The 22,467-nt window shown below is 50.2% G+C and overlaps 1 long non-coding RNA gene and 1 pseudogene across 2 annotated transcripts in view; one reads left to right on the top strand and one right to left on the bottom strand.

Moving 5' to 3' along the window:
* LOC310753700 (inositol polyphosphate 5-phosphatase OCRL-like) overlaps nt 1–14,456 on the top strand; it is a 248,152-nt pseudogene extending 233,696 nt beyond the window's left edge. Inside the window, exons 11-13 of the transcript in view lie at nt 13,244–13,371; nt 14,188–14,299; nt 14,341–14,456. The product of the transcript in view is annotated as an inositol polyphosphate 5-phosphatase OCRL-like (transcript). The remainder of the gene's footprint in view (nt 1–13,243; nt 13,372–14,187; nt 14,300–14,340) is intronic.
* The window catches only part of LOC310753795, a 537,002-nt gene that overhangs the window by 355,468 nt on the left and 159,067 nt on the right, over nt 1–22,467 (bottom strand). The gene's annotated exons all lie outside the window — the stretch shown is intronic.

Raw genomic sequence — 22,467 nt, 5'->3', positions numbered from 1 at the left:
AGGGAATGGGCGTGAAACCAGGAAGTCGGAGGGATGGCTCCAAGACTCTGCCACAGAAACCAGCAGGGAGAGCCCAGGAACCCCGCTGGCGACGCCCACTCTGCGCAGAAGACTTCCACGCAGAGAATTTAGGAGGAGACTTGGTGTCAAACAGCTTTTATGCTGGAGGAAGTTTAGGAAACACCCACTAACGGATTCTGCCAGCGACTGACACAGCCACGGAGTTAGGGCTGTGCAGCCAGGGAAAGGTTTAGCCAGAGAACGTTGCCTAAAGCAGCAACCACCCCTTACGCACGAGCAACCCCTAATTCCTTTACAGCAATCCGTTAGTCCTTGACGTTGCTTGTGCACAACGGCAGGACAGGCAGCATCATGAGTCAAACCGGAGGAGCAGGCGCCGGAGAGGGAGCAGCAGCAGCGCCAAATCTGGAGGAGAGAAACCGAGATTTGGAACGGCAGGTGGCTCAGCTGGCGGCGCGGCTGGATGAAAGGCGGACTCAGGATGCCCAAGGAAAGCCCACCCCCATCGCAAGGAAGGTACCGGGACTGGTGCACAAGTTTTGGGGAAACCCCAGGGATTACAATGCATTCAGGACGGAGGTACAGTACGCGCTGGAACTGCAGTATGATGACTTCGCTGACGATGGGGAGAGGGTGGCTTATGTTATCGGGCATCTTCAGGACGCTGCCAGGGAATGGATCCGGCCATTAATGGCAACGCAGAATGCTGCCCTTAAGGACCTCAGGAAGTTTTTTGGCGCCATGGACGCCATGTTCTCAAGTCAGTTGGAGCAGAGTGTGACTCGAAGGGAACTGATGGCTTGCAAGCAAGGGGGCCAGTCAGTTAGAGAGTACTGGTCACGTTTTGCGATGCTTATCCATAGACTTGGGTGGCAACTAGCTTGGGAACCAGTGCAAATGCTATTTGAGGAAGGCTTATCCCCCCTCAGTGAAGGACGAACTTTCCCGCGCGCCCCGCCCTCAGTCGATGGATCAGCTGACTAAGGCTGTACTTGCCATAGGAGTACGCCAAGAAGCGCGCGCTCTAGAGAAGCAGGAAGGGAGGGGAGAGCGTTGGCATGACAACCGCATTCCTGAAATACTGGAGCAATCTTCCCAGCCAGTGGAACCAATGGATATTGGAGGAGCGCGGGCGCAGGGGGTTGCAAACTCCAGCGAAGTTCGAAAGAAGGAGGGAAAGGAGGGGAAAACAGTCAAAAAGTGTTTCCTCTGCCAACAGCCAGGACATTTTGCCAGGGTTTGCCCTCAAAAGAAGGCATGGCAAGGAATGGTGGGGGCTGCTGGCTGTGAGGAGGGGGGAGATCAGGAGCAGGGAAAAGCCAACGCTTGGCTGCCGATCAGCGGGCACAGCAGCCAGGCCAGCAACCAGTAAAAGTGCCCAAGCCAGACCCCCCCCCCCAAGCAGCCATAGCCATAGAGGTGGTGCTAGAACTCCCTAATGGGCACCCAATCAAGGTTAAGGCACTGCTGGATTCAGGCAGTTCCTGCAATTTTTTCAGCAAGGATTTCGCGCTGGAGCACCAGCTACACCTCCTGGCGCTAGAGTGCCCCTTACAAGTAACGACCATTGATGACAGAGAGCTCCTAGGAGGGGAAGTGACGCACCAGACTCCCCCCATGAGAATGAGGGTCTCCAGACACACAGAAACCATTGCCTTTCACGTAGCCACACTGGCAGGACCACCAATCATACTAGGAATGAGCTGGCTGGCACTACATGATCCAGTAGTGGCATGGCACCAACGGACAGTTGCCTTTGGGTCAGCTCACTGCTTGGAACACTGTCATGGGGGGGAAACCCCGAGGATGGCCATAGCCAGGGTGGCAGGTATGGCGGTGGGGGAAAAGGGAAAGATACCACCACAATACGCTGACCTGCAGGATGTCTTCAGCGAGAAAGAAGCGGATAAACTACCCCCCCATAGGCCCTTCGACTGTCAAATCAAACTACTCCCAGGAGCTCAGCTACCAGTGGGTAAACTGTATGCCATGTCAGACAAGGAGATGCATGAGTTGCGGAAGTTCATTGACAAGAACCTAAAAAGGGGTTTCATAAGAGAATCAAGGGCGGTGGGGGGCAGCCCGGTGTTCTTTGTGGACAAAAAGGATACTGATAAGCCGAGGCTCGTTGTGGACTACCGGGGCGTCAACCTCGTGTCAGAACCCGTGACCTTCCCAATGCCCAGGATTGATGACATTTTAACACGGGTGAGGCAGGGGAAAATTTTTACCAAGCTGGACCTTAGAGGGGCATACAATTTGATCAGAATGAGGGAGGGGGACGAATGGAAAACCACCATGTTCACTCCCCAGGAGCCTTTGAGTACCTCGTTATGCCATTTGGATTACAGTCGGGCTCCGCCTGCTTTCAAGCTTTCATGCACCACGTGTTGGGACCCCTGCTGTACAAGAACTGCGTGGCCTTGGGGACTTCCGGTTGGCGCCATTGTTTAATGGCGGATTCCCTCCGAGCTCCGGAGGGAATCGGCTCCGTAGCGTCTGGGTCTGGCCGCTGCGGCGAAGCGGGGACCCTTAAAATCACAGGCGCGGATGCCTGTGAACACAGAGACTCGGCGGGCACCATTTGCGCCCCCCCAATCCGCGACGGAGCCTTTTTAAAGGCTTCGGAACGGAGGCAGGGCGGCGTGGTGCTGAGAGTACTCCCTCGTCTACGGAGTGAAGCCGCAAGCCATTGACAGAGAGCGCCAACTTCTTCTTTTGATCGATTGGATTACAAACATCAACCCGTGAGTAATACGGAGATTGGAACTTAAAAAAAAAAAATTCTATTCTGGATCTGGAACGAGCGGGAAGGGGCTAAAAAGGAAGTCCACCCCCCCCCCTTTGTAAACAACTTAAAGCAAAGGACCGAGCAGCTAAGGTCGAGGAAATCTGTTTCTTGCTTGTTAGTAAAAGATCTTGACTTCACGGTTTTAACATTATAAGAAGATTTACCGGAGGATTAAAAGAATTTTTGGGAAATTGAAGTTTCACCCCCCCCCTAGACCCGGGAACGTCCTAGGAGAAAGCCTGTTGTATCGAAGAGTTTGACAGCTGTCAAGTTAGCTGTCAGTCAACTAGCTGTCAGCTGGAAAAAGAGAACATTGTTTTTGCTGTTTCTGCTGGCTCACTCGGTATAACTTGTTGAAAATAAGGAGGGCTGATACAAAATAACTGGACTTTTGGTTTTGAGCTGAAAGGAATATCAAGGAACTAAAATCCCCCTAGAGGGGTAATAGGGACATTACATTACAAAAATGGCTGGAGCATGTAAAATTCAAGCAGAATTGGACAGAGCATTTGTTCTCTTGGGAAAGTTACAAGAAGAGTACATTGCTTTGTCTACAGAGGTCTCAGCACTACACTTAACAGTAAACAACTGTCTTGAGCCTGATAAGGATTTGAAACAGGGAGCCCATTCTACTGAACAAATAAATGAAACTGAAAGTGTAGACACGATGGAACAACATGTTGCTTTTGAAGAAAATGAAGGAGGAGCTGGAATTCTGCACGAGTCAAAGGAGAGTGGTAATAGGAGGCCTGACATGATGACAAAAAAGGACAATAAAAATTGGATGTGGAAAGCCCGGTTTGAATGGGAGTCCGAAAAATGGAGAGATCCCCTTTGGAGGAGATCTGAAGACCTGAGGATCACAGAATTGTTGAAGGCGAAAGCTGGAGCTTCGGGGACATATGGATTTGTAAGAAATTTGAAGCAAGAGTTAGAATACCCCGTAGGCTTCGCTTTTAAGTGTGGAGGACGGGCTGGAAGTAACATGGATCTTGTTGGGCCGGAGCCTCTCCGAGACTTGGGGTTTAACATCAAGGACTATCAAAGAGGCCGGCAGAAAGGAACTGAGAGAGATATAAGGGCCTCGGACGTGAGATCTCCAGGCTAAAGAACATAAAGACTGATGGGTATTGGTTGGGGACTGGAACCGGGAAAAGGGTGGGTGGAGGTTGGAAATCCAAAGGGTATATAAGTATAATCTGTCTTTTATTCTTCTTTTCTTGCTATATTTTTTTTTTTGTTAGTTGTATGGAAATTGGGGAAACCGTGGAAGGGAAATTTTGGTCGACTTTAGGGAAAAGGTTTAAGAATAAGTAAGGAGGTATAAGTATTGATGTGTAATTTTGATAAGGTAAAATTGGTTTCTCCTCTCTTTCTTTTTTAAATTAAAAGAAAATAAGGCTGGTAAAAATAAATTGAGGAAATGGAAAAAAGAAGCAAAGTAAAATAATAGTATGTTAGAATAAACGTTTAAGTTAGGGTGAAGAAATAAGTTAAGGACTTGCTGAATTGACAATTTAAATTGGAATACAAGAAGGGGAGGTGCGAGGAGGTCTGAGAAATAAGGTTAAGGAAAATAAGTATCTGAAACTTTATGTGTTTTTTCTTTTTTCTTTTTTATTATTTTTCTGTTAAGTTTGGATTTTAGTGTTGTTTTTAATTTGGCTATTTTTGTGGTTTTGTTTGTCATATGTTTCTTGAAAATACCAATAAATATTTAAATAAAAAAAAAAAGAACTGCGTGGCCTTTTTAGATGATGTGTTAATCTATTCGGACAACGAGGAGCAGCATGTGAGAGACGTCAGAGAAGTGCTAAAGAGGCTACAGGAAAACCAGTTGTGGGTCAAACTGGAGAAGTGCCAATTCCACGCCCGAGAAGTCGAGTTCCTGGGATACAGGTTGTCGGACAAGGGCCTAGCTATGGACCCAGGCAAAGTGCAGGCGGTGCTGGAATGGAAGACCCCCAAGACCCGGAAGGATGTACAGAGGTTCCTGGGGTTTGGGAACTTCTATCGGAAGTTCATCAAGAACTTCACCCACTTAACCGCACCCATCACAGATTGTCTCAGCAGCAAGAAGAAGTTCGTCTGGACAGAAGAGGCACAGCAATCTTTTGAAAGACTAAAGAGGGCATTCGCTTCGGAAGAGCAGCTCTTGCACGTGGATCTGCAGAAGCCAATGAGGCTGGAGACAGACGCATCAGACCGAGCGGTAGGGGTGGTGCTGCTCCAGCCTGGGGACCAGTCCAGCTGGAGGCCGTGCGCGTTCTTCTCGAGGAAGTTGAGCAAGTCGGAGCAAAACTACACGGTGTATGACAGGGAACTGCTTGCAATTTATGAAGCCTTTCGACGCTGGAGACATTTGTTAATAGGGGCGCAGCACAAGATCCAGGTGTGCACGGACCATAAGAACCTGGAATACTGGAGGACTGCACGAGTACTCAACCAACGACAGGTGCGATGGGCTCAGGAGTTCTCCAAGTTTTTCTTTGAGATTCGGTACGTACCGGGAGAGGAAAACGTCAGAGCAGACGCCCTATCCCGGAAGACGGAGTACACGGAGGGAGAAGGACCACCAGAAGCCCGACACGTGATCCCCGAGGACAGATGGGTGTGTGGGGGAGTATTAGTAGGGAGACGAGAACTAACCGGGCTGATGAGGGACGATGAATTCGCCCAAGCCAAAATCAGGGAACTCAGGGGCACGGGGGAAAACCATGGGGGTTTTGAGGAGAAAGAAGGGGTACTGTATTACAGGGGAGCACTGTATGTACCAGGGGATGACTTGAGGAGAAGGGTACTCAAACAGCTCCATGATAACCCGACGGCGGGGCATTTCGGTCAACACAAAACCATGTTGCTTGTCACCAGGCAGTTCTGGTGGCCAAGAGTCAGGGAAGATGTACGTGAGTATGTACGAGGGTGCGAGTGCTGCCAGAGAGCTAAAGGGGAGAGGGCGGCACCCGCGGGGTTACTGGAACCCTTACCCACACCGGGAAGACCATGGGAGGTAGTATCCATAGATTTTATGACCGATTTGCCCAAGTCAAGGGGCAAAACAGCCGTCATGGTGGTGGTGGACCTGTTAACAAAAATGTGCCATTTTATCGCTTGCTCACATGCGGTGACGGCAGAGGAAACTGCCAGGCTGTTTGTGGATCACATTTTCAGGCTGCATGGCGCCCCCTTGAGGGTTTTATCAGACCGGGGGAAGCAATTTACTTCCAGGTTCTGGAGGAAGCTCATGAGTTTGCTGCAGGTTGAGGTGAGCTTCTCGACGGCCAGACACCCGTAAACTAACGGACAAGCGGAAAGAGCGAACAGTATATTCCAACAATACCTACGCTGTTATGTCAGCGAGAGGCAGAGCGATTGGGTGGAGAAGCTAGCGCTGGCCGAATTCGCGTACAATAACGCGGAACATGTGTCCACGGGAATGAGCCCTTTCATGGCCAATTATGGGGGTCACCCCAGGGCTTTCCCAGGGGAAGGGGAAGAGAGGTGGAGTGTACCCGCGGCAGAGCAGTTTGTAGAAGAAATGGAGGCCTTGCACCAGCAACTCAAGATGAACTTGGAGCGGGCCAAGGAAGTTTACAAGAGGCAGGCGGACAAGCACCGTCGGGAGGGGGAGGCCATACGGGTGGGAGACCGAGTGTGGTTGTCAACCCAAGGGTTACCCCTAAAGGGAGGGTGCAAGAAGTTGCAGCCGAGGCGGCTGGGGCCTTTTGAGGTAACACAGTAGGGGAACCCCGTGGCATTCAAGCTCAAGTTGCCTGGCAGCATGAAGATGCATCCGGTGTTCCATAGGTCCCTACTTTCACCGTACAGGGAGGGGCGGGAATTTCCGGGGCGGGAGGGAGGAGTCACCACCCACCCGCTGGTAGAGGAGAGGGAACACCGCAACCAAGCCACGGAAATACTCGACTCAAGGTGGCGAGGTCGCCAGGTGGAGTACTTGGTAGCTTGGGAGGGAGAACCCAGGTCAGAAAACACGTGGGTCCCCACTGAATCAATCAATGACGGCTATCTGGTGGGAGAATTCCACAGTTTGTTGCCGGATAAGCCAAAACCACTAGCGAGATTCTGGGAGGAAGAATTTGGAACCACAGACGACGAAGGGGACTTTGTGGGTTTTCCTGCCTCCGAAGAGGAGGGAGGGGAGGTGTCAGAGGGAGAAGAATCAGACTGGGAGGTCCACCCTGTGGGAAGAGATCGGAGCAGGTGGGAAGCTGGTTTTGAATCCTCAGAGGATGGTGACAGCTCCTTCAGGGGATTCCCCACATCGTCGGCCGAGGAAAGAGACGAGGTTGAATCGGAAAATCGTGCCGGGGGTGGAGGGGGTCCTGGGGAGGAGGTGGATGTTAGGGAACTGCCATCGGAGCCCGAGGGAGAGGGAGGGCTCCAGAAGGATTCCGGAGAGCGTCCCGGGAGGGAGAGAAGCAGCCCATCTTCTGGGGAAGGAAATCAGCGTAGCACCAGTGGAGAAGGGGGGCAGATGGGGGAATCGGCAAGGTGGCTCCATGACTCCTCGCCGGAGACCAGTGGGGAGAGCACGGGTCCTCCGCTGCCCACACCCTCCCTGCGCAGAAGGCTTCCGCGCAGGGAGAGTAGGCGGAGACTAGGCGTCAGAGAGCTTCTTTGCTGGAAGAAGTTCAAGAAATGCCCACTGACGGATTCTGCCAGCGATTGAGACAGCCACGGGTGAGTGGCTGTCTGGACAGAAAGAGTTCACCCAGGTAACGCAGCCAGGTGTGGCGCCGATTTACGCACGAGCAACCCCTAGAACCATTACAATATAGAACTAGCCAAACTTTTAAAAACTCAATGAAATGTAAACTAAAAAAGAAAGTTACATTGGGGGCGCAAAAATCCTTTCCCTTTTTATATTCTTTTGTTAGGATCACTTTCTCTCACCCCCCAGTATCCTGTCACCATCTTCTGTGCAGCTGCTGCTTTGGAGGACTAGAGAGGAAAGTGGGGTGGGGGTGGGAACTGAGTCGCTTCTTTTCCTAATTCTTGAAGTTAAGGTTTCCCCCATACACCTGTGAGAACAGGATGCTGTACTAGATGGGCCATTGGCCTGATCCATCAGCCTCCTATTGTGTCCTTCTGTTCAATTCTTCACCGTCTTAACTTTCAATTTACAGACAAGCCAACTTGGCTGTGCCAAAGATTGTATCTACCTGACCTCCTCCCGTTTTAGGTGAGACGGTGGACATTTCCCTGGATGTGTACGTCAGCAAGGAAGAGAAGATTGAGGCTATCTTTGTCCTTCACCTTGACCGTGGCAAGGACTATTTCCTCACCATCAGTGGGAGCTACCTACCAAGCTGCTTCGGGACCTCCTTGGAAGCCTTGTGCTGGATGAGGCAGCCGATTGGCGATGTTCCCGTCACCAGACTTATTGACCTGGTAGGGAAAGGGGTTGATTTACCTGGCAGGTTCATGTGCTGGATGTCTACCCTTCCCACTCTGCTTGCCTGCTTGAAAAACAGCTGCTCTTCCACTCAGAAATGTGGGGGCTGGGGGTCCTCCGCTGCATTCAGCTTCAGCTTCTGTAGCTGTGCATCCGCTTCCTGTGTGCTGTTCATGCCCTTTGTTTGCCTTGACTGAGTCATCCCAGGTTCTGGTCCTCCCACCTGCCCTTTCGCAGGGCCACTGAACCGTGTGCATTTCCCTGCCATCTGCCCAGATACTGTTCAGCCAACGGGCTGTTTCTTTCTCTTCTCAGGGCCTGTGCCATTAACACCCTTGGTTGTCTTTTGCTCTTGCCTTCCTCCTCTGATCTCAGGGAGAAGACAGCTTCCTAGAAAAGGTAACAGTTGGTTTGCTATCCTCTAGATGTTCTTGTAGCGGGGTCAAATCAGGTACAGGCAACGCCCCGTTTACACGGGGGTTGCGTTCCGAGGTACCGTGCGTTTAAATGAAATTGCGTATATTGGGGACAGCATTGGAAAAGCCTGCAAACACCCTCTAAACTTCCGGAAACCCTTTTGAAAGGCCTTTTGAAAACCAGCAGCCTCCCTGCAAAACTCCTTGCTCCAACTCTCCACAGGCCTGAAAGGTCGGTGCCAAAGCTCCTGGGAGGGAGTCGAGATGCTGTTTCCATGCCGCTTTGCCACTTTTGTGCTCTTGGGGGGCACATTTTTGCTCCTTCAAGTGCCCCTTCCAGCTTTGCGGCAGTGTGCATGTGCCTCGAAGGCACGTAAATGGAGTTGCCCTTGTCAACGATCAGCAGCTGCTCCATGCAGTGGCAGCTGGTCCCTTAGGGCAAACCAGGCACTACCCCACCAACCTGACTTTCCTCTCATGCAACCAGCACCTGCCTGCCTTCTGACTCAAATCCAGTCCAGGTGGTGGCTCTAGCTCTCTGCTTTGGTCTCTTCCCTAGTCTCAACGTGGCCCTTGTAGAACTCGGCAGAGGAGAACGGAGACGAAACCAGAATTTGCCATCACTGCTTGTCACTGATTTTGCGCTGCTTGACTCTGGGTCCGCTTGCGATTGGCAGCCCGGGAGGCAGAAAGCCCAGTCTTATGATGCAGGCGCCAGCCCCCTCTGGCCCCAAGAGCCAGTTTTCTCCTTGTCTCTGTGCTCAGCAACTGCTGCACAGGCTATGCCACTCTGGCTTACTCTTACCACCTGAGCACTGGCATTTGGGAAGCGGTAGTGGCTGCTTTGGGGTGGCTCAGGGAAATGTCACTCCTCTCGAAATCAGATAGACTTGGGTGTATTATCCTAGCCGCAAGGAGACAGTGGTGACTGTCAATTTGGACAGCTGTAGACATTTAGAATCATGGAGGATATGTTTATCAGTGGCTACCGGTCAGGGCTATTTCTTGCCACTATTATCACAAACCACATGCTTTTGATTACCAGTTTCTGGGGAACATTATGGACAGAGTGCTATTGTCCCCATGTCCCTATGGACTCCCAAGGGCATGTGGTTGGCCATTGTGGGAACAAAATGCATAGCTGTCAAGTGTCCCTTATTTGAAGGGACAGTCCCTTATTCCAGCGCCATGTCCCGCTGCTGTCCCTTATTGATGGATGTCCCTTAAATGATGTCCCTTAAATTTCAAAGGAAGCAGCTCCTCTCCCTCCCTCCCTGCCGGCCAGGGAGGAGGGAGGCTCCAACTGTGTTGCTTGGCTGTGTTGCTCACCCAATAAGAAGTCTAAGAACGACTGGGGGGTGGAGCTTGCATGCCTTGTGTGTGGCTAGTTAATGCAAGCTGAGGGGGTTTTTGAATGCTGGACGCCATTTTGTTGCACGTGCTGCTGCAAACTTTGCAGTGCAAAGCCAGGCCGGGGAGCCATCTTAAGTTGAGGCTGCATAGGCCTTGTGGTGCATGTGATTCAGATTCTATTCAGTTGAACCTCTGGTTACAAAGTTGGTTGGACGGTGTTCTCGAAGCTACCAGTGTGAGTTTGACCAGACTGCAGGAGGACAGGAAGACTGGAGTGCCTGGAACAGTTGAGGCTGCAGGTCCCTTATTTTGGCTGCTGGTCCCTTATTTTCAAGACTGCTGGTCCCTTATTTTCAAATCTGTAAGTTGACAGCTATGACAAAATGCTGATCTAACCCAGCAAGGCTCCTGTGTTCTTTAGCATGCACCAGCTACTCTTGCACTAAGACTCTGATACAGCATGTGTCATTCCCCACACCAGTACACACACACACCCTCTCTCTCTCTCTCTCAAGACAGGGGTGGGGAGTATTGGCGGCGGGGGAGGGGGGATGAACTGGGTCCTAATCAACAGCTGCCCTGGGGATGAGGGGATCAAATTCTCCATCCTTGCCAACTCCTTTTAGTGATGGGCTGCTTGCCATTGCTGTTCTCCTAAAGCTCTCTTGCTCCCCACTCCTCTCTTTCTCTTTCTCTTGAATGTGGTAGCTTGAGATAGAACTAACCACCCTGAACATTTCTGGAGAGGAAGATGGGAAGGAGGCCGGAGGCATGGTTCACCAGCTGCTGTGTGCTGCATTGCCCATATAAAGTCGTGGGCTGGGGCTCCAGCTGTTGCTCAGTTTCTACCACTGCCTCTGCAACGTGCTCTAGACAAGGGGTGGTGAACATGTGACCCCATCATCTCATCATGCTGGCTGGGGTTGCAGCCCATCAACCTATGAAGGCCCATCCATGTTCTGTTGCTGTTTTTGTTACTTATTTCCTGCCCTTCACCCTAAGGTCCCAGGGCAGGTTCCAACAATTTAAATAAAATGTTAGAAGAAGAGAAGTTTGGATTTGATATCCCGCTTTATCACTACCCGAAGGAGTCTCAAAGCGGCTAACATTCTCCTTTACCTTCCTCCCCAACAAACACTCTGTGAGGCGAGTGGGGCTGAGAGACTTCAGAGAAGTGTGACTGGCCCAAGGTCACCCAGCAGCTGCATGTGGAGGAGCAGAGACGCGAACCCGGTTCCCCAGATTACGAGTCTATCGCTCTTAACCACTACACCACATTGGCTCTCTAGCCAAACCCCATGTCCACAGCTGCATATTTAGTAAGCTTTTGGGTGAACTGCACATCCGGAGTGGGAGGATTACTAGCTGCATATTAATAGGGGGAGGGGGAGCTTGGATTTGGGGTGCAAGCAATTTGTTTTTTGTTTCCCCACTCGAGATGCTTGCTGTGGCTAGGGCCGGGCGATATGTCAATATAGATATATTTTCAAATCAGCTTGAAGTCTAGATAGTGAGACTAGTTTCATAATTTCTGACCTGGCAATATATTGCGAATCATGATGTGTGTGTGTACTATGCAAAAAACACCATGTGGGGGGAAACTGTGAAGCCAGACAATGCCTCTACATAGCTCCATCTTATTTCAGACATTGTGATATATTGGTGTATTGCAATGTTTAGCTAGTGATATATCACCGTGTTGAAAGCCAGCTATTGCCCAGCCCTAGTTGTGGCCTCAGAGGGCAAGACTTGTCCACCCAGCTGGAGCAAGGAAAGAATGCATACAGGCACACATTCTGTCAGGCTCTCATGCCAGTCCCGCTTGTCATTGGACCTCCAGGAGAAGCAGTTTCTGGATATCGTACCCCAGGATGGTGATGACTCCACTGAGCGGCCAAGGTGTTCTGGCTTTTGGTGGACCACCTCTTCAAGAATGCCTGCCACCAGGTGAGCTGAGGGGGACGGTACCATTGAAAGGATGGGTGTGGGCTGGAATCCAGTACCAGTTTTGGGGTGTGCAGGTTCCAAAAGTCCCAATTGATTTATATCTTAGCTACCGACTCGCTCTTACAAGCTCCTGCTGTGAGTATAGTGGCACCTTGGTGGAGCGGCAGCGGGTGGGACATCCAGCATATACTATTCCTTAGAGCGGCTCAGAAGAACCCAAGTGTTCCCAACCATTGTCTGTCTATCCCTAGCAAAGCGGCTCTCTGAGACTGGCGACTAGAAGAAGCAGGGAATGATTTCACTCTCCCATTGCCCCAAATCAGGAGAAGGGTAGTAGGAATGCTACTGTGGAAAGCAGGCGGGATACAATTCTCAGCCCTTGTGCCAGCTCTCTTGGTGATGGGCTTCTCTCCATTGTGGCATTCCTCGACCTCACATTATGCACCCCAGGGCTGGATTGTTCTTCATGCTATCCAGGATGTACCTCATCCCTTCCGAATGCATGGGTGATACTCTGCTTCAGGAGGACCTCTTCCAGACCCCGGGCACGCAGGACGAGCTGCAGGAGAGAATTGAGTGCCTGGACACCAGCATTCCCGAGACGATCCGTATCCTCTTTGGGGGACATTGTTGGGGAGCAGGGCTGCTTGGTGGTTTTCTTTCGCTCTTGGCTGGAGTGGACCTCACTTTTATATACCTGGTGGCTTAGGTTCCTAGGCCACCCCATCCTTAAGGCTCTGGGACACAGCACAATGAAATACCCACAGTCAAGTCCAGTCATGCATCCAAACAGCTTCACAGCTTTAACCCCCATTTGAAAACAGCAGCCTGGCTAGATAGAGCAGAGGTGGGGAATCTTGACAGGCCTGCAGGCCCCACATCTAGCATCTTACGTGGTGTCAGGTGTGGAGACATGGCTGCAAAGGAGTTTCAAGGGTGCGTTCAATTGTTCTTTGGCAAGCAGGGTTTCTTGACCGCACTTTTGGAGTTGACCATTAGTATTTGTTGTTTGGATTGAAACCATGCCTGCAGAAGGACATTTCCTCGGCAGATCAGCTTTGCAGGCAGCTTCGTCAAGAGGGGAGGTGTGGGATAATTACAGTGGGATGGCTCAGCTGGTAGAGCGTGACACTCTTAATCTCAGGGCTGCGGGTTCAAGGTCCACCTTGCGCCAAAAGGGGGAACTTGCAAGGTGGGCCCAGATGTATAAGGACCAAGCTTCTTGCTTTGGACCAGCCTGGGAAGGAGGCAGGCTGCAGGTAACAGGACAGAACACTTCCCTTGCCAGGCTGTCAATAGCTGGCAGTGACCACTCGGTGGCCGAAGCTCTGCTCATCTTCCTGGAGGCAGTGCCAGAACCAGTCCTTTGCTATGAACTGTATCAGCGCTGCCTTGAGTGCTCACATGACAGCCACCTCTGTCGCCAGGTCGGCCCCAGAGCCCCATCTCTTCCTGGCTGGTCTGTGGTGTGTACAGAAGCATAGAATCAGAAGGGATTTCCAAAGTCATCTAGTCCAAATGTTGCCGTGAGTAACAGGAAATCCACTAAAACATCCCTGAAAGCCAGTAAACCGGCACACTGGCAGGAGGGCTAGTCTGGTCTGGGAAGCCTTGTTAACTGCAGAGGTTGCTGATGTCTCCTTTGATAACCATCCCTCTCGGTTGTGGAGGGTGGGTGGGGTGCGCACATGTTGCCTTTTTGCTTTCTGACCAGGACTTGTAACAATAGCCCACCTGTTTCAGTGAACCTCGCTTGAATTTCCAACCCAGGAAGCGGCCATATACTGGGCCATCTAGCTCAGTATTGTCGAAATTGACAAGCAGTGGCTCTCCAGGATTTCAGACAAGGGATGTTCCCTACCCTCCTGGGAGATGCTGGGGGTGGAGCCTGAGACTTTCTGCATGAAAAGCAGGTGGTTTACTGCAGAGCTATGGCCCTTCCCCCAAGATATCTCAGTTGGTAGAGCATAAGACTCTTCATCTCAGTGTCCTGAGTTCGAGTCCCACCTTAGGCATTGCAGGGGGTTCAATTAGTTAACCCTTGTGGTCCCTTCCGACTCTACAGTTGTATTATTCCCCAAAGTTCCCAGCAGAGTTCTAGTCCGGTTACCATTTTAAACATTCTTTTTTTTATGCCAGGTCTAAACCTGCAAACATAACAAGTACACCGTGCTAGTGATCCATGCCCCTCCTCTAGCAAAGCTCTGCACTGAAACTCCAAACCGCCCCTCCCTGTCTTGCAGGTGATCTGCCAGTTGCCGCGGTCGCACCAGAACGTGTTCCGCTTCGTGGTGGCTTTCCTGCGGGAGCTGCAGAAATACTCTGAGAGCAACAACGTCAGTGGCAACATGCTAGGTAAGGCCTCCCTTCATGCAAATGTTTTCGCTTCCCTGCAGCCACCCTCTTCGCCAGCCTCCTGCTACGGCCTCTGCCCAACGTTCTGCCGAGTGCCATCGGCTTCCTCCTGGGCTTCCTGCTGGGGGCGGATGACTCCGAAAGGTGCCAAGCGTGACTGGAGACGAAGTTGGGAGGGAAGAGGCAAGGCCCAGCCTCTGTTCTCTGGTGCCTGCCCTTCCCCTTGTGCCATCTTGCCATGTGCCAGCTCCCTTCCCTGTGCTTCGCCCTTTCCACCTTTTCCTCTTGACTCCTGACACGGTTGCACACTTGGCTTTCCACATGGTTCCAGGGCATTGGCAGCAGGTTCAGGGTGCTTGGGGAGGGACCCTGTTGGAGGACAGTCATTCCCCTGCCCATCCTACTACCACCACTGCTGCTCTCAGTCCCTGCGCAGTAGTCCACGCTCTCCCCTTCTGCTGCAGCTGAGCATGTGCTACTCTTGGTGGGTACCAGGCATAAGGATTCCTGGCCTGTCCTGGGATTGCAGGACCTCTTTCTCTGTCCCCCCAGCCTTGATGCTCATCAAGAAGGGGCAGGGCAGCCACTGTGGCCCACGTACGCCTTAGCCTGCTCTCTATAGTTCAGCTATCTGTCCCCATTCTGCCAAGTAGAGTTCTAGGGTGTTCATTCTTCATGAGACACTAAGCACTGCCTAAAGGGACCAGGGAGGAGGAGGGGGCGCAGGCTGGGCAGCAGGAGGGGAGCTGAGGCAGTGGGTACAGCTGGGTTGGGTTGGGCTCCCCACCCGACCCCAAGTTCTGCAACTTTGTCTTTCTGCTTTTGTGTCCTGGGTTCCTGTACTTGGTGCACACACACTCTTAATTTATTGGGAAGCGGTTGTTTCAAAATGAAAGATCCGTTGTGCAGAGATTGTTCTGGTGTTTGGAGGGGAGCTACACTTGCCTTTGCTGGTTTCTCCACTGCTCTGAAGCTCAGCCAGACTTTCCAAATGTAGCCGCCTTGGGCCCTCGCAGCACACATGAGGGAGAGGCTGTGGAGAGGGGGTGCTGCATGGGGCATCAGGTCGTGCAGATACCATGGAATCTGACTTCGCTCTTCACAACAAGGCTTGCAGGTGCAGAAAGAGGGCTACATTGCTTCCCCAAGGTGTTTCTCAATTGCTCTCCTTCCTCATACTGCTTGCAGCTTGCAAGTTTCAGCCCAGCAGCAGCTGGCTGCGAATTATTGCATAGACTCTTGAGGGGAGGTCTGCCCTCCCCTCTCCCCATTAAGCTTTGTCTCCAGGGCTCAGTGGTAGGAGGGAGAACAGAGGCAGAAAAAGAACTGGGCTTGGCTTGAGGGGGTTATGAGAGCATATGTGCACCTGGTGCCAAGGGATAAGGCTGCAGAACTGAGCAGAGCACACTTAAGAGCAGGAGGAGCTGAGCCCTGCTCCCGCCACCACCACCAACAGCAACTCCTAGATGTCCACTTGTTCTTCTCAAGGGAGTCCCCAAAATGACCAAAGGAGTCTGGAGCTCTGAGAGCAGCTATGGAGACTGCAGAGTCTGGATGGGAGCTCTTTTATTATTTATTTTCATTTGAAGTGGGATGGAGTGGAGGCTAGATGGATGACTTTGAGGGGGGGGAGTAGGCGGAGAGCAGTGGAACAGGATTGGGAACTTCCTCCTTCCCCACTGAAATAATCCAACTGGGCACCCTAGGAACTGGCAGGGCCAACCTGCGCATGAGGCGTTGCGAGGCCATTGGCTCAAGGTGGGGCAGATCAAGGTCCATAGAGCACCATGCTTGCAGCCATGCCACTATTGTGACCACGGTCAGGCCCTTGTGAGGGTTTTGCCAACACAACCTGCTCCTCTCCAGCCTCCTTTCCTAAAGGAGAAGCAGAGGCAAGGCTCAGGGTGTTTCTGCCTCAAGCAAGAACATCCTCAGCTGGTCCTGGCAGTGGACATTAGAAATTGCTTTCGATATGGAAAAGAGTGGAATGCAGGAAAGTGGGGGGAGGAGAGTGTGTTAAAGGAAAAGGGATGAGTTTTCCAAACTAATATTGGGGTTGAAGACAGAGCTCTATTGAGTCACAAAAGGGGCTTCTGCCAGCCCAGTGGAATTTCCGGCTCCCCACATCCCAGCGTCTTAAAACACAAGAAGAGCTTGGGGAGTCAATTTTGTGCATAAGGTAGATGTTTGGCATGGTCTGTCCTTGATGTGAAAAGAGGATCCTTTCAATATTTACTTTGGTGAACTACAGCTCCCACAACAACAACTCTGAAGGTGACGCAGATGTTCAGAGCGGGGTGCTGATAATGCCAAGGTCATAAGTTTGATCCCTGTATAGGCCAACTGCATTATTCCTGCATTGTAGGGGATGGAACTAGATCAGTGGTTCCTAATTGGCTGATTACTGAGGACCCCTTATTTTTCAAAAGCCAAGCCGCAGACCCCCTACTTTTGAAAAATTTGATAACTCTATGGTAGTTACCTCTGCAAAGCAATTTTTTGAACAAAATGTGGGTAATAAGCAAAGGATTTTAGGTATACTAAAAACAACAAGACCGCCCATAAAATGTATGCTATTGCCATGCCAAAATGAGAGAAAATTAGTTGGAGGGAGGCAAGGGATGGGGCCACGGACCCCTGATTGGGAATAACGGAACTAGATGGTCCTCGGTGTCCCTTCCAACTCCACAATTCTATGATCCTGTGTCTTAAAAACAAATCTTGAGGAATAGTGTGTGTGTGTGTGTGGGGGGGGGGTTCTGTTTGAACTTTCCCAGCCTTTGATTTATTCTGATTTGCGTTTGCGTCCCTACTCCCCACGTGTAGAATTGCTATATGTTTGGATTTTCCTGGACATTCAAGCGTTTCCCGCATGGACACTTGTTTCCAACGGCCAAATCCTGGCAATTCCGGGCGGATGGCAACCCTACCCACTTGTGCCAGATTGCCTGGCATACATTACAAGCATCTAGTCACATCCCGGGGCTAGCCGACCTGACGGGAAGAGTCCGCGACCAGAAGGAGGAGGAGTACCAGAAAGAATGGACAAAATTCAAAGATTATTTAGCTGAATATATCAAGATAACCTAATTGGAAAAGCTTGCAAATACGAGATAGGCTTCGGATTTAAATATGTAAGGATAGGAATTAAGATGTTTCAAGCTAGATTAGAAAGAATGAAAGATGTGAAGTGATCAAGTTAATTTTTTTTTTTTTTTTGAGAAGATTGATTTTGGAAAACTGTTAAAATGAAATACAATGAAATTCAACCAGGGGGATTTGAGGAAGTCACTTAACAATGTTATCAAGATTGGTTTAATTACAATTAGGATGTTTGTTTGTTTGTTTGTTTGTCTTAAAAAAATTTTTGGAAAATTAATTTAAAAAACTGAAAAGAAAAACACCATAGATTATTCAGAATCCCAAGCAGCGACATTGTGAAACTTTCATAGGAATAAAAGGTAGGGGGGAAGGAGGCACAATGTCAAGCAGGCAACAGAATAAACCCGAGCACTGTGGGTCTAAAACCGGCCCCTGAATCTCTTGCTCCCCACTCTGCCCTTCTAACAAGACCATTTTTTTGCTTGCTGGATGGCTGTGTGCAATGAGAGCTCAGTCACTGAGGAAGGGTGCTGGCCCAGTGGGAGAAGTATGTGCTTGGCATGCAGGCGATCCAGAAATCCATTCAAGAGCAAAATTCCAGTTCTCATGTTTTCTGTCGAAATGGCTAATTTAAAGGGGAATAGCATGGTGCCTTCCACAGAGTCAGACCAAGGAGAAATTCTGTAAGCAAAGGTAGCAGGCTTTGAAAAGCTTGTGCAGATACACAAGGACACATTGCTAAAAGAAACAAAGGGATTTGGAGGGACCATGAGTGAACAGGTAGTACCAGAATGTACAGAATTGTACCTAGAAAAAGGTTACAACTGGATTACCTTTTTGTAAACAAAAGCAACAACAACCCCCAAAATAAAACTCGGAAGCAGCAGGACTCCTTAGGAACTCTTCAAAAAACAAAACACAAAACTGCATATCCCTACCTAGTCACCAAATGTGAGGGGAAACGTAAGCCAGCATCTTACACTGCTTTAAATGATAGCCAGATTCTGCAATTTTTTACCACACCAGAAGTAAAAGCACGGGGCATTAATAAGTTTTTGAAAAATCATGCACTTCATTTGTAGGCAAGGGAAAGCTTTCTGAAATGTTCAAAATCTTACTAAGACACACAATCTGTTGAAATGACCAAGCAGCGGATGAGATTTGGGGACAGTGGTGTGCCGCCTGGGGAAATGTTCCTTTCCATTCACCTTAAGCAAAGATGTGGTGACCTTGTGCATCCATAAATAACTTTCAGAAATGTATTTCATTACTTCCCAAAGCTTCTCAATGGGCTACCAAATGGCATTTCTTTCTATTTTGGATGAAACTGGGGAAGCAGCTTTAGAAGAAGGGGTTGCTGACATTCACTGGCCTGGAAAACACCTGATGCCAATATGATGGCATAGCGGTGTCCGCAAATTGTGGGTGGTGAATTGCTTGGGTGGCCTCTCTTGAGAAACGTTGCCAGAAAATGTATGAACCTGTTTGTGATAAAAAGTGATTCGTAAAACTGCAAACAGCAGGTGTCCCAAGGTTAGGGAGAAAACATGGCAACGAAAGAGGGGGGAGATTAGTTCAGGGTCAAGCTGGATGGGTTGTCAAGGAAACAGTGTCCTGCCCATCTTTGTGACATCTCGTGCTGCTTGTAGAAAAGACAGAAGCTACACATCCCCGTCGTGGGATAGTTGGGAGGAGTTGGCTGAGACAGAACTGGGACGGAGAAGCAAGCAAGCAAGCGAGGGACCAACAGGGGAGATAGGTGTAGACTTTGCTTTGCTTTGCTTTGCTTTCACTTTATCATTTCATTTTCATTTGTATATTTTGTGCACATATTTTCCTGTATATTTTAGACAGAGAGGAGTAGCAATAGGGTTAGAGGCAAGGTTCAGAGTTAGTGTTGTGTGAGCATTTTAAAGCAGTTGAGTTTAAACAGGAGGGGATTTCACCTGAAGAGATGGCCATCATCGTGAATCTGTAAGTAGGATTTCGTCTGCTTCTTTTTTTTAATCTTCTGGGGCGAGGGCTTGGGGTCCCCCACACGGCCAGCATCCCCATGGAATTCAACCCCTTCCTGAACAGCTTAACTTCTCTTTCCACCCGCCTTCCCATTCTCCCTCAAATCTCATTGCAGCTCAGCTGGTTAGAGGGAGCTGCAGATAGCACCAAGGTTGCAGGTTCAATTCCCATAAGGTACAGCTGCATATTCCTGCATTGCAGGGGGTTGGACTAGATGATCCCCAGGGTACCTTCCATGATCATTATTTTGGGATGCTTTTTATTACATTCATAGCCCACTTTTCATCCAAGCAGTTCAAGGTGGCATTGATGGCTTGCCTTTCCCCCCATTTCCCCCCTCACAACAAACCTGTTAGGCAGGCTAGGATGAGAGTGACTGGACCCAACATCAAACTGTGCACTTCATGACTGAGTGGGGATTTGCACTCGGATCTCCCAGGTCCTCCTAGTCCAGAATTCTAGCCACTATACACCCCCCTCTCTCTACCCCTTCTCCGTTTCTCAACTCTTCAGCCATCAACTGCAACAGACAGGGGTTCTGTCAGTCTTCCTGTCAATCACTCTGGCTCTAAGAGAGTTTTCATTGCATTCTTTGGCTCATCTATGCCTTGATGCTTTGACGACCTTCCTAGCAGCCCCCTTCGCTCTCCAGGCAGGGCTGCTGTCCTAACAGCATTATGCTGAGGGCTCTTTTAAATGCTGGAAATGCTTCCCTTATCTTTCCTTTGCTGGGGGTGGGGGGAGTGTTGGAATCCCCCCCCCATACATGAGATGCACCACTGTGTTCCAGTGGAGAGCCGTTTGGGCCGTTTCAACTCGGACCCCCCCCCCGGGGGTCACCGCTCAGGGGCGTGCCTTAGGCCCTCACCTCCATAGGCTTCGGACAGGGCCACGCCCCCCGGAATCCTTTATCGGACTACCCTTCAATATGCGGGGCAGGTGATGGCTCTTCCTCCCCTCTTCCATCTACAGAACAATACCAATGCCTAACCGCCAATACCCAGAAAGTTGTGACGATTTGCTACGAGGTAGGCGGCGATAAATAGGGCTGGTCACGCTCCCTGAGCCAGCGATTGGCTGTCCAGGGGCTGACGCGGCCGGGGATTCCCTCAGTCGCCCGCAACTCCACCTCCTTTGTAGGCGGAAGTGGCTTTGCTGGATCAGAGGAAAAGCCCATCTAGTCCAAACTCACAAACAGTAGCCCACTCCTGCTGCTTCTCCTCTAGCTGTGGGCTTCAGAGGTAGAGTGCCTCTGTTCCTGGAAGCTCTATATTGCTATGCTGAGTACCGTAATAGTAAGAGATGCTGTTGTTCTCCTCCAACAATTGGTGTAATCTGCTTCCCAGCCCTGCAGGCTACTTGTCCTTGTAGCATCGGCTGCCTGCAAATTTCAGCAACGGAGTAAACATGATGTGAAGAAGTTCCCACCAGCATTCTCAAATGAGTTTGTTCAAAGCTCTCCCTCCATCTGCTTTCTCTCCAAGGCCACGATCATCTTGGATAACTCCTTCCTGCTCCTTTCCTTGTTTTTTAAAAAAATAAATAAATAAACAAATGATTGACGATTTCTTAGTTTACAAAAAAAATGTGCCTTGTCTCTTTTTTCAAGTTGTGTTTTCTACAGATCAGTTTCATTTGTTGTGAGACATTAGTGTTGCATGCAGTGTTGGGTTAGGAAGAACAGAGGGGGAAAGAGGGGGAGGGTGGGGTATGAAATGAAAATCAGCAAAACAAGGATTGCAAAGAGAGAATAAAGACTGACCTCTGAGAAGTAGACGTTTCACCTTTTAAGTTGAATTACTGAAATAATAAACTGTTAGGCTACCCGTATTTGTGTTATGGCCAGTGGTGTAGCATGGGGGGTGCAGGGGGGGCCGGCCGCACCGGGCGCAACATCTGAGGGTTAGGGTTAGGGGGCGCAAATCCACGGGTTAGGGGGCGCAAATCCACGGGTTAGGGGCACAAATTACTTGCCTTGCCCCGGGTGCTGACAACCCACGCTAAGCCACTGGTTATGGCTATGCTGCAAAGACTCCCTGTCTTCTCTTACACACACACACACCCCATTTTGGTTGTAGGCTTCTGTCTCAGGTTTTGAAATGTGTTGGGGAGGGGGCTTTACTGGGTTGTTTTTCACCTTTATTATGCATTTTGTTTTTTTATACTGCGATTTTTATGTTGTAACCAGTGCTTTTTTCTATTTAAAAAAATGTTTGGGGTACTCTCATTTTGACTCAAGAAAACCACCATTTTATAGTTCAAATTGGGGAAAATAAATGCAGTACAGTAAATGGACAAAAGTGCAAAGATTCACAAAATGTTTCGGGGTGTGCGTACCCCTGCATCCCCCCAGAAAAAAGCACTGGTTGTAACTGAGACCTGTGGGTATAGGGCGGTATAACAACAACAACAAGGTCTGCCCCTCTCCTTCTCTTCTAGGTTCAGGCGACTGAGGGACATGGCAGCCCGCAAGAAGAAGGGGACCCGCAAAGTCCCCAAGAAGTCCAGGGTTGCTGTGGGCCCACGTGAGCAAATGCTTCCTTTTCATTTTGGAGCGTAAGGAGGGGTGGCCTTAATGCTCTAATCCTCAACTGTGGAAAATAAGTAGAAATGAACTAACCTGCCCCCATGTCCTTTCCTTCTTCTCTTGTTGCAGATGGTTCAGAGACTGGCAGGGTCTGGGCATCGCCTGTGGTTAGTATTTGAGAAAACAGCACAGTACATACGAAATCCCTCACCCCCCCCCCATCCACCAGTGCTGTTTATACCCCCATTTTGGCGGTCTCAGGTGCAGAGAAGCCCTCCTGCCATGAACTGACAGCCTGACTCTTGCCATTTCAGCAACTGGAGAAGGATGAGATGTTGCTCTGCTGCGTGCTGGCCACTTGCTCGGAGGCCTGCCAGAGAGAAAAGGACAGCTTGAGGTACTCCAAAAAGATGGCCGTCAAGGCAATTGCGGTGAGTGAGAGGTTGCATGAGGTATCCAGGGGTGAGGGGGGCAGGAGAGCTGGGGATGGGATTGGGGGGATGCTGGGCAGAAGGAAGGCCTG

Source organism: Podarcis filfolensis, assembly GCF_964270895.1.
Source record: "Podarcis filfolensis genome assembly, chromosome: W".
In the NCBI taxonomy this organism is placed as follows: domain Eukaryota; kingdom Metazoa; phylum Chordata; class Lepidosauria; order Squamata; family Lacertidae; genus Podarcis; species Podarcis filfolensis.
Note: the sequence above shows the minus strand (reverse complement) of the source record. Positions and strands in the feature narration are given on the sequence as shown.